This window comes from Monodon monoceros, unplaced genomic scaffold (assembly GCF_005190385.1).
Source record: "Monodon monoceros isolate NGI ecotype Baffin Bay Population unplaced genomic scaffold, NGI_Narwhal_1 Super_Scaffold_16, whole genome shotgun sequence".
In the NCBI taxonomy this organism is placed as follows: domain Eukaryota; kingdom Metazoa; phylum Chordata; class Mammalia; order Artiodactyla; family Monodontidae; genus Monodon; species Monodon monoceros.
Window position 1 is genome coordinate 96965641 of NW_021703772.1, and position 24288 is coordinate 96989928.

Genomic DNA, 24288 nt, shown 5'->3' on the forward strand with positions numbered 1-24288 from the left:
ACTTTGAGTCTTCAACACCCCCTCTCAATAATTAATAGCAAGTCTAACAAAAGAAAAATTGGAAAGCACAAACTACCAACACCAGGAATGAAACGGGATATTATTACAGACTTTGCAGACATCAATGGAAATTAAGGGAACACTGTAAGCAAGTCTACACAATACAGTTAACAACTTAGATGAAACAGGCCAATTACTCAGCAAACACAAACTACCACAACTCACCTAAGGTGAAATAGATTATTTTAGTAGTCCTAATAACTTTCAAGGAAATTAAATTTGTAATTTTAAAAGCCTTCCAAAAAGAAATCTACACGCCCACATGATTTCACTGGAGAATTTCACTAAATGTTTAAAGAAGAATTAACAGCAATTCTACAGTCTTTTCCAAAGAGAAGAGAAGAGGATGGAACACTTCCCAATCCATTTTGTGATATATCACCCTGATACCAAAATCAAAGACAGCACAAAACAAAACCTAAACCTATAGACCAATAATAATCATGTAATATAGATGTAAATATCTTTTAACAAAATATTAGCAAATAGAATTCAGCAATATACTTAAATTATACACCATGACCAGTAAGTTTCATTCCAGGGATGCAAGGTTGATTGAATATTTGAAATCAATTAGTGTGATCCACCATATCAATAGGTTAAAGATGAAAAATCACATGATCATATCCTTTGATGCAAAAAAGGCATCTGACAAAATCCAATACCCATTCATGATAAAAAAAAATGGTAGATAAATAGAAATAGAGCAGAATTACCCCCAACTAAATGAAGAGAATACAAAAAACACCCTATAGCTCTCGCTGATGGTGAAAGAATGAATGCCTTCCTTCTAAAATGGCGAACAAGACAAGAATGTCTGTTCTCACCATTCTTACTCCACATAATGCTGGAAGTTATGACCAGGGCAATAATACAAGGCAAGGAAATAAAAGGCATACAGATTGGAAATGAAGAACTAAAACTGTCCCTATTTGCAGATGACATGATTGCTTACGTAGAAAATTTCAAGGAATCAAAAAAAAAAAATCTAGAATAAGCGAGTTCAGTAAGGTCACAGGATACAAGTGCAACACACATAGACACAAGTCAATTATACTTCTGCATACTAATAATGAACATGTGGAAACCAAAATTTAAAAGACAATACCACCTCCAATCACGCAAAGAAATTAAATACTTTGATGTTAATCTAATGAAACACCTATAAGACTTGTATGCTGAGAACTATACAATGCTAATGAAAGAAATCAGAGGAGATCTAAATGAATGGAGAGACACACTATGTTCACAAACTGGAAGATTCAAATAGCACGGATGTCAATTCTCCTCAAAATGATACACAGAGTGGATGCAATTCTTTTCAAAATCCCCACAAACAGGATATAAACAAAATTATTAGCATATTTTTATGCAGACGCAAAAGAACTAGAATATCTAAAAACAATTTTGAAAAATAAGACAGTGGGAGGACTTTTGTCTGATCCCGAGACTTAAATAATTACAATAATCAAGCCCTGTGTGGTATTGGCAGTAGTCACATAAGATCAATGGGACATAACAGAAGAAACAGAAATAAAGCCATACAAATATGCCCAACTGATTTTTGGCAAAGGTGCAAGAACAATTCAACGGAGAAATATAATCTTTTTGACAAATGGTGCCAGAGCAACTGGACATCATAGGCAAACAAAAACCAAAACATCCTGGCTTATACTTCACACCTTACATAATTACCTCAAAGTGGATCAGAGACTTAAATGTAAAACTGTAAACCTTTTAGAAAAAATAAAATCTGTAAGCGCTAGGACTAGGCTTAGTTTTGGCACCAAAATCACGATCCATAAAAGGAAAAACTGATAAATTGCACCTCATCAAAATTAGAAACTTTTGCTTTATGAGAATGAAAAGACAACCTACAGACTGGGAGAAAATATTTTCAAACCACAAATCCAATAAAGGGCTAATCATATAGAATATATAGAGAACTCTTAAAACTCAATAGTAAAAAACCAAACAATCCAATTAGAAAATGGGCAAAAGACACAAAGGATATACACATGGCAAATAAGCACATGAAAGAAAGAGGTTTAATATCATTAGCCTTCAGGGAAATGCAAATTAAAACCATAATGAGATATCACTACATAGCTATCAGAATGTCTAAAATAAAAAATAGTGACAACACCAAATGCTACTGAGGATGCAGGGAACTGGATCATTATGCATTGCTGGTTGGAATGTAAAATGGTACAGCCGGTCTGGAAAACAGTTTGACAGTTTCTCAAAAAATAAACATGCAACTCCAACGCAACACAGCAGTTGTACTCTTGGGCATTTATCTCAGAAAAATGAAAACCTATGTTTACACAAAAACCTGTAAACAAATGTTTACAGCAGCTTCATTCATAATAGCCCAAAACTGGAAACAACGCAGATGTCTTTCCATGGATGAATGGTTACCCACACTGTGGTATATCCATACAATGGAATACATTCAGGAATGAAAGGAAACATAGCATTAATACACACCGCAACCTTGCTGAATCTCCAGAGAAGTATGCTGAGTGAAAAAAGCAAATCCCAAAAGATCACATATGGTATGACTCCATTTATACAACAATCTTAAAATGATAACCTTACAGGAATGGAGAACAGATCAGTAGTTGTCAGGGGTTAAGTACAGGGTGGGGTGAGTGAGATGGAAGTAGCTGTGGCTGTATTAGAACACCACGAGGGATCCTTAAGGTGACAGAAATGCTCTTAATTATCCATGTCAACATCCTAGTTGTGACATTTTATCATAGTGTTACAAGATGTTACTACTGAGGAAAACTGGGTATAGGGTACAAGGGATCTCTCTGTATTATCTTCTACAGCTGCATGAGAATCTCCATTTATGTTAAAATAAAAAGTCTAATTTAAAACCACATAGGAAGAAAACACAAATGAGTGTTTAAATGATTGCAGGGTGGAGGAGAAATTCTAAGCATAAAAAAAAGGATAAAATTATAAATGAAAAGATACATCTGTCTGTAAAACCCTTCAAGACTTTCTGGTCAAAAATCGACCATAATATTTTCCAAAGTGAATCTAAAAAATACAGCAAACCAGTGAATATAACAAAAAAGAAGCAGACTCACAGAGAACAAATTAGAGGTATCAGTGCGGAGACAATATAGGGGTGGGGGAGTGAGAGCTACAAACTATCAGGTGTAGGATAGACTACAAGGACATATTGTACAGCATGGAGAATATAGCCAATATTTTGTAATAACTGTAAATGGAGTGTAACCTTTAAAAATTGTATGAGAAATTTTTTTAAAACTACCATAAATCATTCAGTGGAATACTAGGTTGCCATAAAAAGAATAAGGAAACTCTTCATGTACTGATAGAAAAAATGAAAATCCAAAATCTAAGAGGAAAAAAATGTTTTGGAAGAGTACAGATATTACTTTATCATTTGTATAAAAAAGAATACAGAAATTTATAAATATGTAATATGTAGAAAAAAGTCTAGATATTGGCAACAGTGAGTGATTTCAGGAGGTGACAGAGGGCAAGTTTGGAGAGGAGACACCTCACTGAATGAATGTCCTTTAGTATTGTCAAATCTTAAACCACACGAATATACTACTCTCCAAAAAAGAAATCAATCGTTAAACAGTGGTATCAGAAAATACAGTTACATCTCCAAAAGTTTCAAAAAGAATAAAATGTTAGCAACAAATCTAATAAAGGATATTTTAATACCTGTCATATATAAGTATATAAAAATCTTTATAAATATCCTGTTAACCATTAAGAAAAGTATGCAAAGAGCATACCGCAACAAGAGAAGCCAGTGCAATGAGAAGCCCGCACACTACAGGAAGAGTAGCCCCTGCTTGCTGCAACTGTAGAAAGCCCCTGCATAGCAATGAAGACCCAACGCAGCCAAAAACAAATAAAATAAAATAAAGAAAATTTATTAAAAAATAGTATAAAAAATTAAATTCAAAAGCAAAAAAACAAGTACGCAAAGAGCATAAAGGTGATTTTCAGAAGTTGAAATACAAATGACTAATAAACATGCAAAACAACATTTATCCTGATTAGTAATCAAAGATATGTGAATGAAAGAGAGGCCATTTTGCCTATCAAGTTGGCAACAGATTTGTAAAATAATATTTGATGCTGGCAAGAATGAATAAACAGCTCTTCACCGCTATAGGAATGTGAGCTAAAACAACAGATAGGAAGACATTCGAAGCAACTGAAATGACCAGAGAGAGAAATGTTTCAATATGCAGGATGGCATATCCTTATCTGGACTATGAGATAGCCACTTATGACTTTCAAAAATGGCATTGGTTTACAATGTTCATGATAGAATAAAACAGTAGCATATAAAATATCCAACTTTTGCCAATTAAAATTTTATAGCTCTATAGTTTTGAATTTCTTGATTACAGAAAAGCAATAAATACTCTGAAAAATAATTAAAACCTGGTGTTTCATTGGCTTTTGCTGGGGCTCCAAAGATGTTGGATTGAAATTCAAGAGGCTTCTTTGGGTTTTGTCTCAGCTCCTGAAAGTTCCCTCAAAGTTAGTTCTTTTCTTCCCCTGTTCCCTCTATCAGTGGTAACTGACATTCGCATTCAATTAGCTTCAGAGAATCCCCCTAACGCAGCCATTCTGGGATATGGAATCCTCTCCTTGCCCATTGAGCTTGTCAATCAATGAATCCATCCATCCATCCATCCATCAGAGGGGAGGAACCCAGAGGGATGGATCTTGAAGTGCAAAGGAAGAGCAAAAAGCAATTTATCTTTTTTTTTTTGAATTTTTGAATTTTTTTATACAGCAGGTTCTAATTAGTTATCCATTTTCTACATATTAGTGTATATATGTCAATCCCAATCTCCCAATTCATCACCCCCCAAGCTGCATCATCCAGGCACTGCTTCCATTTTGGCTCCCATGTCTGCCTCAATGCTAAGTGGCAAGTGGTTCTAATTACCTTCTTGTCACTCTGCCTGCCAGAGGGCCTGTCTGCCAACCTTGCTGGGAGCTTGGCACTCTGTCCTTGTACAAATGTTCTGCTTGAAAATGCCTGGCCCTCTCTCCTTCCCTCTCTTTCCACGTCACTCTGAAACCTTCTCGACTGCTTTTTTTATTTGGTGTCACTCAACAAAAGGAGAAACCAGCAGTGAACTGGGTGATCACAAAAGCTTCCATGGTTAGCTACTGCCACGGAAGGGGTGGAGGGGTGGGAGGCATAGGAAAGAGGAAAAGATAGAGGCTTTTGAAGTTCCTCCAAAATCTTCGAAAATAACCTCATTTTCCAAATTTCCCAACATAATCTGTCTCTGTGCCTTAGCTAGAGTGCACTTCCTATCTGGAAACCTCAGACCTGCCTCTGAGCATTTCTGAAGGGTGAGTGAGAGTAAGAGGTGAAGCTACAGCTTTACATGTGGGCGGTAGGGGACCAATGACTAGACCTAACAGCCCTCTCTTGGGCTGGTGGGAGAAAAGGCCCCCATTTCAGTTCTATAGTGGATGCCATTTTGGGCCTGATCAGCACCCTTTCTTCTGGTGACAGAACCCACATCTTCCACCTAGGGAACCACCTTGACCTGAGTCCATCTCCACTGGGCATGGTGACTCAGTCCTGGTCAGTGACGGAATCTCATTTCCTTGGCCAAAATGATTCAGGGCTGGGTTGATGATCCAAGGCAGACAAAACCCAATCAATTCTATGGTTTCTTCCCCAGGACCATGAGGAGAAGACTGTTCAGGCAGGACAGCTAACTGGCAGAGTCGAAGCCTTCTGTTGGTGGTGGCCATCCTTGCTTCCACCTCGGCAAACAGCCCGAGAGAATTGTGTCCGATAAAAAGCAGCCTCCTATACACACCTGGGATCCTTGAATCAGCCAGACGTGAACTTCTATTTTAAATCTGGCTTAGAATGAGTTCTGTCTCTCTTGCAACCCAAAGAGCTTTGACTAATAAAAGGCTCTCAGGAAAAATAACTAACCTATGGGGCCACTGTGGTGTCCCAGTTTGATCTGGACAGTTAGGCTGGGAGTCAGAGGGAACAGCAAATCCATAAGCTGGTGTTGATTCTCCTTTGTACGTCCAGCCCCTGGGGGACCTGTCCTAGAGTCCTACGGAGGAAAGACATCATCACCAGCAGGTTCATAGAAAGAGGTGCTGACACAGGTGGCCAGCACAGCTTGGGGGCAGCTGAAGCAAAGGGCAGAAAGGTCTATATGAGCCCATCCAGGTTGGAAGATCTGAGGTCACCAGAGTAGCCCATACCAGGCACCGTGGAAGGCAGGGCAGGAAAGAAAGGCACCCCAAGGTAGCCAGGAAGGCTGAAGGCCAGAAACACACATAAGCTCCCCCCAGGGATTTGTGGACTGAGTTCTGGCCAGGGAGAAGCTGGGGAAGGATTTAGTGTTTATGACTCTAGGTACCCGCCCACCACCCCTCACTTGTCATTTTGACTTGTCCAGCCCTTGGAGCTTCTCCCAGCCCTCAAGCCTCAACTCCAATTCTTCATCCTCCCTAGGAGTTTGCAGGCTATTCCTTTGCAGGACTCATAGATCTTCTCATCTGGGATCGGCTAGCATTTAGCATCTGTGCCACGATTTAGCACTTAATTATACTGACTTGCATCAAATGCTCTGCTCTTTACGGGCTTAATTTCGTCTTCTCAAAAAGAGACTGAAAGTTGTTTGAAAACCAGGCCTCTGTTACCATTGCTGAGGTACTGCCTACACTCCCCCACCCCCAGCCATGCAGTTAGTAAGCCCCCCGCAAGCCCCGAGCATCCACTGATTAAGACCCCACTCCTCGCTTCCCAGCCCGCATTTACAGTCCCTTACATCCAAGGACAAGGGTAATGAAACTTCACTTAAGACCCCCAACTGTTTGATTTCAATTGCCCATTCAGTCTACCTGCTTCTCTTTAGAGTTTTTCTTCCCATGCAAAGATATTTACTCTAGGACCCTGAGATGAATTTTTTTTTAACCCCTGATTTGCTACTCTCACAAACTGCAGAGATGGCTTGCATTATAGAGTTTAAATTTTTTTTTTAACCTGACTACAACCAGACTGATCAAATTTTCATGGCAGGGTGATGTTAATTTAACCATCCTGAATTTAAATACCAAGATGTGACTCTTCTGTGGACAGGCACTCCAAAGGTACCTCATCTGCTCAGTCATAGTGTAGATTCATATTGTCTGTGCAAGATGTCCATTCAGAAGTTAGCTCAAATTTGGACACTAGGAAGACAGTCTTTGTTTAAACATTTCTTATTGGGAAAATAAATGGGGGATGTAGAGAATGGAATGGGGGTGAATGGGGTAGTGGGAATTTAAAGTGCCTACTTAAGATTATTTGGGCAAAATTCATTCATTCATTCATTCAGCAAACATTTTTGAGCTTCCACTCACAAAGCACACAGCACCCAGCGAGTAGAAGGCCTGCCCTTTGGTGCTTGTGAGACAGGCTGGGACCTGGGACCATTTGCTGCAGTGCTTGCACCTGGACAAATGTCTTACTGATCAACAAAATACAAAGAAACTGTAGGAGACTAAAAATAACTGCTGTGTGTGCATGCACAGTTGGGCAAATTATGGACAACAAGATACAAAAAGACCAAAAATTCAACTGCCACTTCTGAGGACCTGGGAACAAAAGCAGGGTACTGCACGTGCCCCCTGCACACAGCACCACCAAAGGGGTGGTCAGACCACCTAAGCCCCCCTCTGGCCCGGCCCCTGGACACACTCCTACTCTCACCCCATATAAGGATCCAGCTCGCCCCCCCTCAGGGAGCGAGCAAGGGAACCTGTTGTTGGTTCTCGCTCCCCCCTGCTACAGCAGGGGCCCCAATAAAGCCTTGTCTGAATTTGTTTGGCCTCTTATCAATTTCTATTGATTAAGGACGCTGAGAGCCCGGGTCAGTAACACCTGCAGTAAATGTTTACTACAACTATGATGAGGCTCTGGGAAAACAATAGCCCCTGCCCTCAAGAAGGTTCAAGTCTACTGCTTCAGGAAGTGGACTTAAGGAATACTCTGGATTTAAACACAAGGGTTCACTGTGCCCTTGGGAGGGCTGTTTCAGAAGTAGGGAAAGGAGAAGCCACACTACTGTGTGTGGAGAGGAGAAGGGGTGTGCAAGGAGAGCCAATCATTCTGGACAACGCTTTCCATGGAAGAGAGGAGACACCCAGCTGGAGAAGGATGGGAACACTGGTGGAGGAAGGATGTCTTGTCTTTTTTTGTTGTTTTTTTCTGTGAGACAGAAGAAACCTGAACATATTTTTAAATGGATGGAAAAAGAATTACTGAGAAAGAGCCTGAAAGTTTTGGGAAGAACGGATGGTTGATAAAGTGATGCTACAAAACCCCAGCAAAGGCAGGAGGGGAAAATATCAGAACTAAAAAAAAAAAAAAAAAGATACAAATGAACTTATTTACAAAACGGAAATAGACCCACAGACTTAGAAAACAAACTATGGTTACCAAAGGGAAAAGGGGGGTGGGAAGGATAACTTAGGAGTTAGGGATTAGCATACACACACTACTATATATAAAATAAATAACCAACAAGGACCTACTATATATATAGCACAGGGAACTCTGCTCAATATTTTATAATAACCTATAAGGGAAAAGAATCTGAAAAAGAATGTGTGTGTGCATAAAAAACTGAATCACTGTGCTGTACACCTGAAACTAACATGACATTGTAAATCAACTATCCTTCCATTTAAATAATTAATTTAAAAAACAAAAGATAAATACGGACCAGAACTAGAGACACTAGAGGGAATATAAGGAAACAAGAATGATGAAAAGGCTGGGCGGGCAGGGCAGGCAGGCAGGCTCCCAGGGAGTCGCAGTGAGGCCCCTTAGAACCGACCGGAGACAGTGGTCTGATACCCACACCCCAGTCCTGCTTTGAGGCCCAAGGTGGAATGGAGAGCCGGCCCTAGGGGAAGGCAGGTGCCCGGGCGTGGTCAGCGCTCTGAATCTACGCCGTGCCGGCTTCCAGGGCCCGGCCCCTAAAGCTGAAGGGCCCCGTCCCTGACAGGCTACCCAGCCCCCTCTCCCCACTGCAGTGCCTGTCCCAAGTGGGGTGCAGCCTCCAGGAAGGCGTGACCCCAAGGCTCAGCCACGGCCTCTGCAGAGCCGGCAGCAAGCAGGCAGCTGTGGGTTCCATGCATCCCTCAAGCCGGCAGCCGGTTGAGCTGGAAACAGGGAGGGCTCAGTTTCTCGGGCCCCAGCGCCCGCTCGTGCTGACTTGGCAATTCTCGCTCAAATTATTTTGATAGATTCCAGGTGGAGCAAACTACAGGAAAAGCTCCAGCTATCTCAACTGTTAAAGCAGGAGTCAGGCCTACCAACCGTCTCTCTTCTCATTCTTTTAAATTACTTTACCACTTGCTCACTGTAGCATAAAGAGAGTGAATATATCAAGAAATAGACAAAACTGAGGTAGATGTTAACCCCATCGCACAGATGATAAAACAGAGGCACCCGGTTTGACTGACTCAAATCACACAACCAGTAACGGGCCAGACTTCCACGGTCTGCATTCCCGCCTTCAGCCCTCAGCAACAGACAAGCCCTTCTCCAGGGAGCCTGCCCAGCAAGGGTCTTGGAGGCTCCTCAGAAGTGCGTAGGCGTCTTCATCAGAACCGGGGGGCATTTCACAGTCACAGAGGTGCTGTGCGTGTTGAGCAGGGCATACTCTCAAAGGCCTCTCTGGACAACTCGGGCCTGGGACCATGGTCTGCTTCTGGCCTGGGCCTGTTAGAAAGAAAGCAAGAAGCCTGGAAGCAGGGCTTCTCAGTTTGACAGATTTAGCAGCTCCATGACCTTGTTAAGACCTAGGTTCCTTGTAACACTGCACTTCATAATTCTCATCATAGAAATCTACGCCCTTGGCATGGATACTCACAGTCAAAAGATAGGTGTGGCTCCAGGCATCTCATCCATGTCCAACAACTCCAAACACCAGGAAGGAGAAAGAAGGACCACCCCTTCTTAAAGGGAAAGGAAACCTTTTTCTAAATTTCCTCCATCCCCCATCCCTGCGTCCTCCTGTTACACTGGCCAAAACGGAATCATTTGCCCAACTGTAAAGCAACCACGAGCAACAACTGAAATACTATGATTGCATTAGATCCTTAGAGGATCCTTAGACCAAGGATCCTCAGTCCTGGCTGCACACTGTAATCACCTGGGATTTTTTAATACCCACTCCAGACCAATTAAATCAGAATTTCTGGGAGTGAAGCCCAGGTATCAGCGTTTTTTTGAAGAACTCCTCAGGTGTCTTTAATGAGCAGCCAAAGTAGAGAACCACTGTTTGGACTCACCAAGTTGTACCACCTGGTGCTGGGCCCGCTGCCTGAGAAAATTCTGGGTTCTGCAGGCAGGAAAGAACGCGGATGGAGGTGACTCAGAAGACATGAAACACAGGACAGGAAGATGTTCACGGAAAGGAAAGGGGATTAGAGGGAAAGCCGAGGGAGGAGAAAACCATACACTGTGACCAACGAGTGTCTACCTGGGAGGGTATCACAGTATGTAGGGCCCCAACGTTTATCCTAAGCTCCTTCAGGATCTCACACATCACGGCATCCTGTGTATCACCCACTCCTCCCAGGCCCATCCTCAGTACAGTACTGAGTTTTTTCTCCCGCATCCCTGTTGCCCAAACAACATTGCAAAAAGGTGGTGGGTCATGGGGGAGAGTAGAAGTAGCAAGAACTTTAGGACAGCAGCCCTAGGGAAACACTTCTTAAGAAATAAAAGAACACTGAAAAGAAACACTCCTGGTTTTGAAACACTCTATGGCCTAACTTTACCTCTGGTCTCCTAGGAAACTCATCCAACTGGATGTGCTCATAAAGACTCTAAATGGGACAAATGCCTCTTTTGGTTCATAGACAGAGTCCTTAAGAAGACTGTGACTTGAGAGATGTTTCTCTATGGGTATCCTTTCACCTTTCTTTTCTCAGTCTCTCTTATTGACAAATACCAGCGGTATCGGCTTTGGCTGAACACTGGAATCACCTGGGAAGCTTCTAAAACATCCCATTGCCTCAGCCAATCCCCACACCATGTCATCAGAATCTAAGGGACGATCACAGACATCAATAGTTTCTAAAGCTCCGCAAGCGATTCCAACGTGTAGCCGAAGTTGAGAACCACTGTCCTACGTTCAAGACCCAGATAAACTTGATCTGAGTTTGTTCGTTAAAAAAAAAAGTTTCATATGAGAATCCTCATCAATGAATCATGTAGTTGTTGGAGAGTATACCCCCCGAAGCATTAAGCTGGTTAAGACTGGATGGAAAGTGGAACCACCTGCACCTTTTTTGGACAATGCAAGATGCCTTTTTTCAAAAGGATGCCGATAGCTACCAACCTGACACAAGCCTCAGAGAGAAGACGAGGCAGAGGTGGGAGTCTGTAGCCTGCCTACTCAGGACAGGCCCTAACTCAGGTTTGACATCTGTTAATAGGGTAGCATAAAGAGAAAATTATTTTGAACACAGGATGCAAGGAGAAGGGCGTGAAATGCCATTAGCGATGACATCAAAATTTATAATAATTGAGCCCATTAGTCGTATCCGTTTATTATTTGTAATGCCACTCTGCATGTTTCCAGGGAGGGGTGGCTACCTTCTGAGGCAATTGGGGTCACTCAGGCAGCTGGGGAACTTGGGGACATTCATTTGGTGCAAAGGCAGCTGGGCCCTCATTGTCAAGGAGTTGGATCTGTAAACTAACGAATGCTGCTGCTTTCCCTCCAGCACAGATAATCACTTTCATCGGGGGGAACTCCCACTTCAGCCACTTTGGGTCAGCTGGGAGGGTAAATAGCTTCCTGACAGGTTGGGTTTCCCGTCTTGGCATGGCAATAGATTTTTCTCCCCCAAAGTAAAAAGGGCTCCGTTAGGAACTGTGGGAGGATGAGTGGCAGCCATGGATGCGACACTTGATGTTAGAATCGCTGGGGAGCTTTTACAAATCCTGATGTGGACGCCAGGCTGCATCCCACACCAATGACAGCAGAATCTCTGGAGGTAGGACCCAGGCCCAGGGTACTTGCTGAAGCCCCTCAGGTGATGCCAACGTGCAGCCAAGTTTGAGAACCAGTAAGCCAGGGGCGTGATCCTCAACCCCCCAGGCTACCATGAGAATCCCCCAAAGCTTTTTGGCTTTTTTGTTGGTTTTTTTTTGCGGTACGCGGGCCTCCCACTGTTGTGGCCTCTCCCGTTGCAGAGCACAGGCTCCGGACACGCAGGCTCAGCGGCCATGGCTCACGGGCCCAGCTGCTCGGCAGCATGTGGGATCTTCCCAGACCGGGGCACAAACCCGTGTCCCCTGCATCGGCAGGCGGACCCTCAACCACTGCGCCACCAGGGAAGCCCCCAAAGCTTTTTGTTTTTGCCACACTGCACAGCTTGTGGGATCTTAGTTCAATTCCCTCCCCTCCCCCAACCCCTGGAACTTTTTAAATGACCAGTGCCAGCATCCCCCTCCCAGAGACGCTCTAATTGGCCTGGGGTGAGGCCTGTGCGTGGGGATTTGTGACATTCCCCCAGGTAGGACACCAACAAGCAAGGAGGATGAGAAGCACAGCTGGAGGGTGGCGGCTGATCACAGCTAGATGGTGGTCAGCCTCACTTGTATCTTGTGGCTCAGCTCAGAGTCTCCCAGGGAACTTGGGAAGAGGGTCGAGGCTTCATCCTTCCTTGATGAGCCTGGGCCCCTGCCTGCTTTCTGAGAACTCCTGGTGATTCTCAGATCCATCCTCACAAGGTGGTGGAGGCACGATCCAGCCAATCTCTTTTAGTGAGATGTGTGCCCCTGAGCAGTTTCACATGCCTGAACTTTTGTAAGCTGGATGCTAATTTTCAGTGCTAAGGGAAGCATCGATCTGAAAGACTACCATAGCAGAGAGACCTTTGGTAAAATTAAGAATCTGTTTATAGTCACCCACTCTCAACATGTGGCCTGTTTTCAAACTCCACATTCTGAGCTAGTGATGCTTCTTTGCATCTGTGTTTGCATTGTTATGGTCTAAACTCTCCTTTTTTTAATTTTTATTTTTTGCGGTACGCGGGCCTCTCACTGCTGTGGCCTCTCCCGTTGCGGAGCACACGCTCCGGACGCGCAGGCTCAGTGGCCATGGTTCACGCATGTGGGATCTTCCCGGACCGGGGCACGAACCCGTGTTCCCTGCATCGGCAGGTGGACTCCCAACCACTGCGCCGCCAGGGAAGCCCCTAAACTCTCCTTCTAAAAACGAGCTCCATCTTAACCTCATCTCTGGAATCAGAGCAAACATGTGCACTTCATGTAGCAGGACCCATTTTATAACAGCGGGGTCAGAGGACAGGGCCACCTTCCGGGGGGTGGCATACACTGCTCTACCAGGCCTTTATCGAGCGATGCTGCTTCTTCCACGGGGAGTCTTTTCACTTGTGTTATGTTCCCATTTTTTGTGTAATGGTGAGCAATGTCCTAACAACATATATACCTTGAAGTCTTTTGCCTGAACAACCCAATGAGCTTTCAACTGTTTTTCTGCCTTACTGCATGAGCTTGTTAGGAGGTTAGAGATGGATGAATGAATTCATTCTCCATACACTGAGTGCCTACCGTGTGCTGGGTTTTGGTGCTGTGTAAATGGGAGATAGTCTCTGCCATCAAGGGGCTCACCTAATGGTGGGACGGAGAAACGTGTTGGCGTGGAGGAAGCCAGGTGCTAGGAGGCACCTAGCCTGGGGCGGGGTGTGGGGGGGGGAAGGTGTCCCAGAAGGCTTTGTGTAAATGATGACATCTGAATAGGATATCAAGGCACAGAGAGCACAGTTGGCCAGCTGGCGTGGGGATGGGATGGGGGTGGGGTGAGGGACAGCTTGCATTCTGGACAGAGGACCACATCTGCACACGTGCATAGAGCCTCGAGGATGCCTCGGGAGGTGGATCAGGGTGGCCCGGGTAAGGCGCCTTTTATGCACCCCCACGAGATAGGGCTGGAGAATTAGGCAAGGCCAATCGTGAAAGCTGTCCTTACAGCACGCCATAAAAGGGCTGCATAACACACCAAAGAATTTTTCCAAAGGCAATGGAACGTCATTGAAGGATCTGTGTACAGAGGATCAGACATAATCCAATTTGAGTTTGAAGGAAAATACTTCAGCGGCGGCGTGGAGGATGGATTTGAGGGAGAAGAGACAAAAAGCCATGGCTCTTAAAGTTGACTGCACGTGGGAATCCTCGGGGTCCCACCTCCTGACATTCTAACGTAATCGGTTTGGGATGTGTCCTGGGCATCCAAATTGTTCAAAGTTCTCCCAGGGATTCGGATGTGCAGTAGGGGGTTGAAAGCCACAGGTGTTTGCAGAGTGGTCAGGTGGAGGCGAACGCCTTCTGGGCGTTCTGGGTGGTGGAAGGAAGGTACAATGGTTCATATACTAGGGCAGCAGCGGAAGGGGTAGAGGACAGGACCACTGCTAATGGCAGGGGAGGCAAGGAGAGGAGACATGTATAACTCTCAAGTCTGGGGTTGAGAGAAGGGGAGGGTAGAGGTATGATTCACCTAGAGTGGGACTCAGCAGGAAAAGTTGGTTTAAGAGAGAAGAGAAAGAATCAGGTCTATTGGAACAGCGGATAACTGTTTAACAACCGTAATTTATTAATTTTTTTCCTTTTTATTGCAGTATAGTTGATTTACAATATTGCATTAGTTTCTGGTATACAGCAAAGTGATTCGGTTATATATAATCTATATATTCTTTTTCAGATTCTTTGCCATTAGAGGTTATTATAAGGTATTGAATACAGTTCCCTGTGCTACACAGTAGGACCTTGTTGTTTAGGAAAAATCAGTTTTTAGAATGTGAGACACATACAATGATATGACCAATATAGAAATGGGGCTAGAGGGCTGGATTCCTGTCAACAGCAGAGAAAGAGGGGTTCAAGTCCCAGGTGTGGGTGATACACCAATGGAGATGAGTCTGTCATACAGAGGGAAGTAAGTCAGAAAGAGAAAAACAAATACGGTATACTAACGCATATATGAGGAATCTGAAAAATACTGGTATAGACGATCTTATTTACAAAGCAGAAATAGAGACACAGATGTAGAGAACAAACATATGGATACCAAGGGGGAAAGGGGAGGTGGGTGGGATGAACTGGGAGCTTGGGATTGACATATATGAACTACTGATACTATGTATAAAATAGATAACTGAGAACCTACCGTATAGCACAGGGAACTCTACTCAACGCTCTGTGGTGACATAAATGGGAAGGAAATCCAAAAAAGAGGGGATGTATGTACACGTATAGCTGATTCACTTTGCCGTACAGCAGAAACTAAAACAACATTGTAAAGCAAGGTCATACCGTAGCTAGATGGGGGATTCAGGTTCAAGGCCATTTTCTCAGTAGGGGAGGGGGTGAGAAAGGAGAGCCTTGAGGGTGTTTATAGTAGAAGAAACAAAGCTGGGAAGGAAGGAGCGGGAGATACATGAAAGAGGGGAGTGATGGATGAATGGAGGGCCCACGGGAGGCCACAGGGAAGAGGGGATGCCTTGGATGCCTTCCGCAGCACAGAGGAGGGTTCAGCCTTGGGCGGAGGGAAGAACATCTCTGCCCAGGAGTTAAAGGGGAAAGGAAAAGCAGGAGAAAAGGCAGGTGGGTTCTGGGTGGGGAGAAAGGCCAAGCTTAAGAAAACTTCCATCTGACAACCTCTCTTTTCTCTATGAATTAAAAGGCAGGACTCTGCTGAGGCCATGATGGCACGTGGTGGGTGGGAGATTTGAGGAAAGCAGTAAATATTTATTATCACTGCTTTTGGAGACTGGGGGAGGGAGCTGGCTGAGGGCTGCAGGCGGCACTGGGAGCCCAGTGGAGGCTGGGAATGGTGCAGGCGCTCTAACCAGTATGAAGGTGGGGAAAGCCGAAACATACCAGGCTGCAGGATTCAGCCCATGGTGATAGGCTCTTGCCCTCCCCATTCACCCCTTCCTTCATTCCACCCCCATTTTTATTCCTTTGTTCCATGCTCACCACTTCGCTACACAAAGTGTGGGCTCAAGCCAGCAGCCTGAGCATCAGGTAGGAACCTGTTGGAAATGTCTGATCTCAGGGGTCAGGCCAGATGTCCTGTAACAAGATCCCCAGGTGACTGGAATGCACATTACATTTGAGAACCACTGCTCTAGTCTTTTCCAACTACAGTTCTCGCTGCCTTGCTAATATGCCATGAAGTTTGTGTGCTCAGCTTGGAACACTCGTCCCTCATGCTTTCTAGACAACTCTCCTCCTCTGTTAAGACTGTGTGTCAATCTTACCTTCTCTCTGACTTTTCCAAGGCCCTGCTGGGAAGAGCTATGTGCTGCCTCAAATGTGATTCCAGACATCATCTGAGGGCCGCCATGTTGCTTTCCCTTATCCTCAGCGCCCAGCACAGTGCCTGGTACAAAGCCAGTGCTCTGTAAGGTGCCTGAGTATTCACTGAATGGAACCCAGGGCCCAGTTCTCAGCTCCATGTCCCAACCCACACCCCTGACCATTTTCTGCACATGGAAAGTCATGTCTTTTTTACAAAAATATAGTGCTATAAGTTAAGCCCCAAATTCCTCACCTTGCATTTGCCTGATATGACCCCAAACCCTAGGAAAGCACTGGGCTTGTTGTTTTCTATAAAAATTTGAAAAGCCATATCTCACTTTTTCAAATTACATGTCACATAAAGCTCAGGTCTCAGGTCTCAACCTTGGGCAGGCTCTTTTCCCAAGTGGCTATAAAGAAATGCAATATTTCAAAACATCAGTTCACCTGTTAGTTCATGTTCCAAGTGTGGAAACCCTCTCTACTTATTTCTGAGTAGGAAACCTATTTCCTAATAAAGCAAGGAAAGTCAACTAAATTACAGACATGTATGGCCTTTCAATCCACTCTGTATGTTCCTGGGTATGAAAATGAGGTCTTTTTTTAATCCCTTTTTTCTATCCCTTTTTTCCATTTTTATGCCCCGTTTTCTATCCCTTTTGGAGCTTGACATATAGCTGGTGCTTAACAAATGTGCTTCTGATCAACTGAAGAGGAACTATTTCCCTACTTTAACTTTCACAACTAAATTGGATCAAGAAATATATTGATTGTGGGGCAACTTGCTGAGTCGCCTGCTAAATGTTTATTTCCTCCTTCTAGGTCTGCCCCGACTTTTCAGAGTTATCCTTTCCAAACCTGGGATTTATGGCTGATCATTATTGCTTAATACCTGCTGTACAATTAAAATAACCTGGGAACCCAGGAGCCTTGGGAAGCAGAGAGAAAACAGAGAAATCCACCCCAATACAATCTCAAACCCATCGCCTTATTAATCACGTTAGGCCCCGAAGAAATAATTTTTTCGGCCCTTAAACATTCCCAGAAATGCTAATATTCAGGATGCTTCCCTCCCCACCCCCATCGCATTTGGACCTGTCAGTCACACTCTGTGTAGGAAAGGATTTTGATTTGTGTCAGTAATGTTGCCTTAGAAATTGCAAACATTTAGAAATGCACAGAAAAAGAAAAAAAAGCATGTGCCATTAAAAATTGGAATTTAAGAGATTCAGAGTCAGTCTACAAGAGACCCACTTCAGACCTAGGGACACATACAGACTGAAAGTGAGGGGATGGAAAAAGATATTCCACGCAAATGGAAATCAAAAGAAAGCTGGAGTAGCAATACTCCTATTAGATAAAATAGACTTTAAAATAAAGAATGTTACAAGAGACAAGGAAGGACACTACATAATGATCAAGGGATCAATCCAAGAAAAAGATACAACCATTATAAATATATATACACCACACACAGGAGCACCTCAATACATAAGGCAACTGTTAACAGCTATAAAAGAGGAAATCGACAGTAACACAATAATAGTGGAGACTTTAACACCTCACTTACACCAATGGACAGATCATCCAGACAGAAAATTAATAAGGAAACACAAGCTTTAAATGACACAACAGACCAGATAGATTTAATTGATATTTCTAGGACGTTCCATCCAAAAACAGCAGATTACAGTTTCTTCTCAAGTGCATATGGAACATTCTCCAAGCTACATCACATCTTAGGTCACAAATCAAGCCTCGGTAAATTTAAGAAAATTGAGATCATATCAAGCATCTTTTCTGACCACAACACTATGAGATTAGAAATGAATTACAGGGAAAAAAACGTAAAAAACACAAACACATGGAGGCTAAACAATACATTACTAAATAACCAAGAGATCACTGAAGAAGTCAGAGGAAATCAAAAAATACCTGCAGACAAATGACAACGAAAACACAACAATCCAAAACCTATGGGATGCAGCAAAAGCAGTTCTAAGAGGGAAGTTCATATAGCGATACAATCCTACCTCAAGAAACAAGAAAAATCTCAAATAAACCATGTAACCTTACAACTAAAGGAACTAGAGAAATAAAAACAAACAAAACCCAAAGTTAGTAGAAGGAAAGAAATCATAATGATCAGAGCAGAAATAAATGAAATAGAAACAAAGAAAACAATAGCAAAGATCAATAAAACTAAAAGCTGGTTCTTTGAGAAGATAAACAAAATTGAAAAACCTTTAGCCAGACTCATCAAGAACAAGAGCGAGAGGACTCAAATCAATAAAATTAGAAATGAAAAAGGAGAAGTTACAACAGACACTGCAGAAATACAATGCATCCTAAGAGACTACTATAGGCAACTCTATTCCAATAAAATGGACAACCTGGAAGAAATGGACAAATTCTTAGAAAGGTATAACCTTCCAAGATTAAACCAGGAAAAAATACAAAATATGAACAGACCAATCACAAGTAATGAAATTGAAAGTGTGATTAAAAATCTTCCAACAAACAAAAGTCCAGGACCAGATGGCTTCACAGGTGAATTCTATCAAACATTTAGAGAAGAGTTAACACCCATCCTTCTCAAACCCTTCCAAAAAACTTCAGAGGAAGGAACACTCCCAAACTCATTCTACCAGGCCACTATCACCCTGATACCAAAACCAGACAAAGATACTACAAAAAAGAAAATTACAGACCAATATCACTGATGAATATAGATGCAAAAATCCTCAACAAAATACTAGCAAACAGAACCCAACAACACATCAAAGGATCATACAACATGATCAAGTGGTAATTATCCCAGGGATGCAAAGATTCTTCAATATATGCAAATCAATCAATGAGATACACCATATCAACAAACTGAAGAATAAAAACGGTATGATCATCTCAACAGATGCAGAAAAAGCTTTTGACAAAATTCAACACCCATTTATGACAAAAATTCTCCAAAAAGTGGGCACAGAGGGAACCTACCTCAACATAATAAAGGTCATATATGACAAACCCACAGCAAACATCACTCTCAATGGTGAAAAACTGAAACCATTTCCTCTAAGATCAGGAACAAGACAAGGATGTCCACTCTTGCCACTATTATTCAACATAGTTTTGGAAGTCCTAGCCACGGCAATCAGAGAAGAAAAAGAAATTAAAAAAATACAAATTGGAAGAGAAGAAGTAAAACTGTCACTGTTTGCAGATGACATACTATACATAGAAAATCCTAAAGATGCCGCCAGAAAACTACTAATCAGTGAATTTGGTAAAGTTGCAGGGTACAAAATTAATGCACAGAAATCTCTGGCATTCCTATACACTAACAACAAAAGATCAGAAAGAGAAATTAAGGAAACAATCCCATTCCCCATTGCAACAAAAAAAATGAAATACCTAGGAACAAACCTACCTAAGGAGGTAAAAGACCTGTACTCAGAAAACTATAAAACACTGATGAAAGAACTCAAAGATGACACAAACAGATGGAGAGATACACCATGTTCTTGAATGGGAAGAATCAACATTGTGAAAATGACTATGCTGCCCAAAGCAATATACAGATTCAATGCAATCCCTAACAAATTACCAATGGCATTTTTTACAGAACTAGAAAAATATCTTAAAATTTGTATGGAGAAAAGACCCCGGATAGCCAAAGCAATCTTGAAGGGAAAAAACAGAGGTGGAGGAATCAGAATCCCTGACTTCAGACTATACTACAAAGCTACAGTAATCAAGACAATATGGTACTGGCACAAAAACAGAAATATAGATCAATGGAACAGGATAAAAAGCCCAGAGATAAACTCACGCACCTATGGTCAACTAATCTATGACAAAGCGGCAAGGGTATACAATGGAGAAAAGACAGTCTCTTCAATAAGTGGTCCTGGGAAAACTGGACAGCTACATGTAAAAGAATGAAATTAGAACACTCCCTAACACCGTACACAAAAATAAACTCAAAATGGATTAAGGACCTAAATAAGACCGGACACTATAAAACTCATAGAGGAAAACACAGGAAGAACACTCTTTGACATAAATCACAGCAAGATCTTTTTTGACCCACCTCCTAGAGAAATGGAAATAAAAACAGAAATAAACAATGGGACCTAATGAAACTTAAAAGCTTTTGCACAGAAAAGAAACTATAAACAAGATGAAAAGACAGCCCTCAGAATGAGAGAAAATATTTGCAAACAAATCAACAGACAAAGGATTAATCTCCAAACAGCTCATGCAGCTCAATATTAAAAAAAACAAACAACCCAATCAAAAAATGGGCAGAAGGCCTAAATAGACATTTCTCCAAAGAAGACATACAGATGGTCAAGAAGCACATGAAAAGCTGCTCAACATCACTAATTATTAGAGAAATGCAAATCAAAACTACAATGAGGTATCACCTCACACCAGTTAGAATGGGCATCATCAGAAAATCTACAAACAACAAATGCTGGAGAGGGTGTGGAGAAAAGGGAAGGAACCCTCTTGCACTGTTGGTGGGAATGTAAATTGATACAGCCACTATGGAGAACAGTATGGAGGTTCCTTAAAAAACTAAAAACAGAACTACCATATGACCCAGCAATCCCACTACTGGGCATATACCCAGAGAAAACCATAATTCAAAAAGACACGTGAACCCCAATGTTCACTGCAGCACTATTTACAATAGCCAGGTCATGGAAGCAACCTAAATGCCCATCGACAGACGAATCGATAAAGAAAATGTGGTACATATATACAATGGAATATTACTCAACCATAAAAAGGAACGGTACTGGGTCATTTGTAGAGACATGGATGGATCTAGAGACTGTCATACAGAGTGAAGTAAGTCAGAAAGGGAACAACGAATATCGTATATTAACGCATATACGTGGAATCTACAAAAATGGCACAGATGAACCGGTTTGCAAGGCAGAAATAGAGGCACAGATGTAGAGAACAAGCGTATGGACACCAAGGGGGGAAAGTGGTGGTGGTGGTGGTGGTGGTGGGATGCATTGGGAGACTGGGATTGACATGTATACATTAATATGTATAAAATAGCTAACTAATAAGAACCTGCTGTATAAAAAAAAATAAAATTAAAAAAAAAGAGCAATTCAGAGTCATGGGACCTTTGGTACATCTGGAACAGGTATGTGGATTCCTTCAAATAAGGCAGTGGGGGGATTAACATGTGTCCACTCCCCACGAGGCTCCATCCTAGCACTTTTCATAGATTATCTCATTTCATCTTCACAAAAGACCTGCCAAGTGGCTATTGTTAGTCTCATTTTACAGACCAGGTAACTGAGGCTCAGAGAGGCTAAGAAAGTCACCCAGAATAAGATAGCTACTAAGGCTACTCAGGATGGCATTCCCACAGGGGTCATGGTCTTCCCACCTCGAAAGCTATGCCTTTTTTTAATTGCACTAAATTGGCATGAATCCTATTTTCTTAGACTCTGTCCTTTATATAACAAAAAAGAAGCATTATGGGATACCCCCAAAGGACTTCCTACCAAAACATCGTATTCCACTTATCTCTCATGGTAACTGAAATTCCCAAATGACTCACTCTTTGGGATTAGGGCCACTGAAGCTCTCTGTTAGGCTGACAATGTTTGCTACAACGAAGAGAATTCCAAATTAGAAGTCATGAAATGTTTATTAAGTGTGTATTTTACCCAAGGCACCATCGTAGATGTTGTGACAAACACACAAAACAATTCTGTACCCTCAAGAAGGTTACAAGCTAAATAGCAATTTCAGATCTAAGCAACAGTTCAAAGTGGTAAACAGTTGTCACCAGCCCCCTACAAGGTGAAGTGCCAAATAAATTTTCTACGCAAATGTCTATAGGCCCTCAGATATTATACCCTTAACAGAAATCCTGGCAGCTCAAAAGATGAATTTCACTAAAGTAGTTCCTGTCACCCACCCCGAGGAAATGAGTCTCGGGAGGCCGGAAAGGGCTTTCATGCGGAGGACACTCTGTGAGGTTGAACCTGATTAGAACAGAAGGCCTGGAGTAGTCATTAGAATTGACTGTACAAGGTGGGGGCAGTATGTGAAGGGGGAGAATTTGAGAAGTCCCATTTTGCATCTACCTTTGCCACACAGAGTTGTCTGCACAATTATATCCTGTCACTTTAGCTGCCTCAAAAAAATCTCATGCTAGGTAGGAAGAACATCAAGCCTGGCGTTTGACAGTTGTTAGCGTACAAAGGACTGGCTATCTGAATCCCCGGGCCATCCCCAGCCCCACCCGGACCACAGTCTTCTCAGAAACACACGTGATGAGGAAAGACCTTGCTTAGAGCCAGTGGTGTGCTGGAGCTGGTGTGTTCCAACCAGAGAGAGTTAGCTGTGAAACATTCAGCAATCTGGTGATAATCAGCCATGGTGGGAGCATTTACACTATGGAAATTGGCAAGTTACACCTCAAAGCTGTGTCTTTTTTGTGCAGAGTTTGCCGGCTCACCACTGCTTAGAGCTGTTCATATACTGCCCTCTCTCTGATTTGTACATTTACATGAACTCTGTATCATTCGGCGAGCCTCAAGTTAAGATGATACGCATAATGAATTTTACCATTTTGTATTTAGCTCTAAGAGACCAAGGATGTATTTGCTTTGAAGAAGGTTTTCTTAAACAGCCACTAGCATCTCTAAACAAATTAGATGAGCGATGATCAAAGTGTGGCCCCGGAACAGGGGTATCACAATCACCTGTGAACTCCCGCCGCATCCCAGATCTACGGAATCGGGAACTTTAGGGATGCCCCAGCAACTTGTGTTTTAATAAGCCCTCCAGGTGATTGTAACACACACTCAAGTTTGAGACACCAAACTAGAGTACCCTCTCCCCCAATCGTAAAACCAATCTTTGGCTTTTACCGTTTATACATTGTATGCACAATGTACATGCTCACACCATGTAATAAATTATCAGGTACTATATGCTCTATATAACATCTGTGTAGCAGTCAACCTTCAAGATGGACTCCAAGGTACCTCCCGGTGTTCATGCACTTATTTTGTCCCCTCCCATAGTGAATCATCAGGGGTCTGTGTGTGACCAGCAGAGTGCTCAGAAATTCTCATGTGTGACTTCAGAAACTAGGTCATTAAAGGTGTAGCTTTCATCGTGTTCTCTTGGTTACTTGCTCTGGGGGGACCCAGCCACCATGCTCTGAGGACAGAAGCCCATAAGTATAGAACTGGGATACCGACAGCCAGCACCAATGCCAACCATGTGAGTGATCCCCCCAGAAGTGGACCATCCAGCCCCAGCCAAGTTTTCAGATGACCGTAGCCCCAGCTGACACAGGACTGCAATTTCACGAGACACCTGGGCCAAAACCACCCAACCAAGCAGTCCGTCCTGAATTCCTGACCCATAGAAACTGTGAGAGGCACAGCACTAAGTTTTGGGGTAATTTGTTACACAGCACTAGATAACCACTACACACTGTACTAAAAGTGCTTAAGGGCAGCCACATGGGGAAGGTTTGAATGGTACAAAGTTGTATGAAGCAAGGTCTTTTCCAAAATGAAGCTCACTACTTATGTGGGAGATGAGATACATAAGCACTAAAAATAACTGGGTTTTTTGTACTTATTATTAAGAGATCACAAGTCTAGAGGGAGAAAATGCACACGCAAATCCTTTGAAAAATGAGTTATGCTGCAAAGTCAAGTTTTCCGGCCCCCTTTAAACCCCAGGACAGCATTTTAATCTGTCCCCTTTCTTAATCTACCGTATTCTTCCTCAGCTTTTTAAGCAGAGTGAATACAAAATAATTGCTGTTGATGGGGTAA

The 24288-nt window shown here is 42.8% G+C and overlaps 1 protein-coding gene across 1 annotated transcript in view; it reads right to left on the reverse strand.

Annotated features, from left to right (window-relative positions):
- GPR39 (G protein-coupled receptor 39) overlaps positions 1-24288 on the reverse strand; it is a 221891-nt gene that overhangs the window by 83601 nt on the left and 114002 nt on the right. The window lies entirely within an intron of this gene.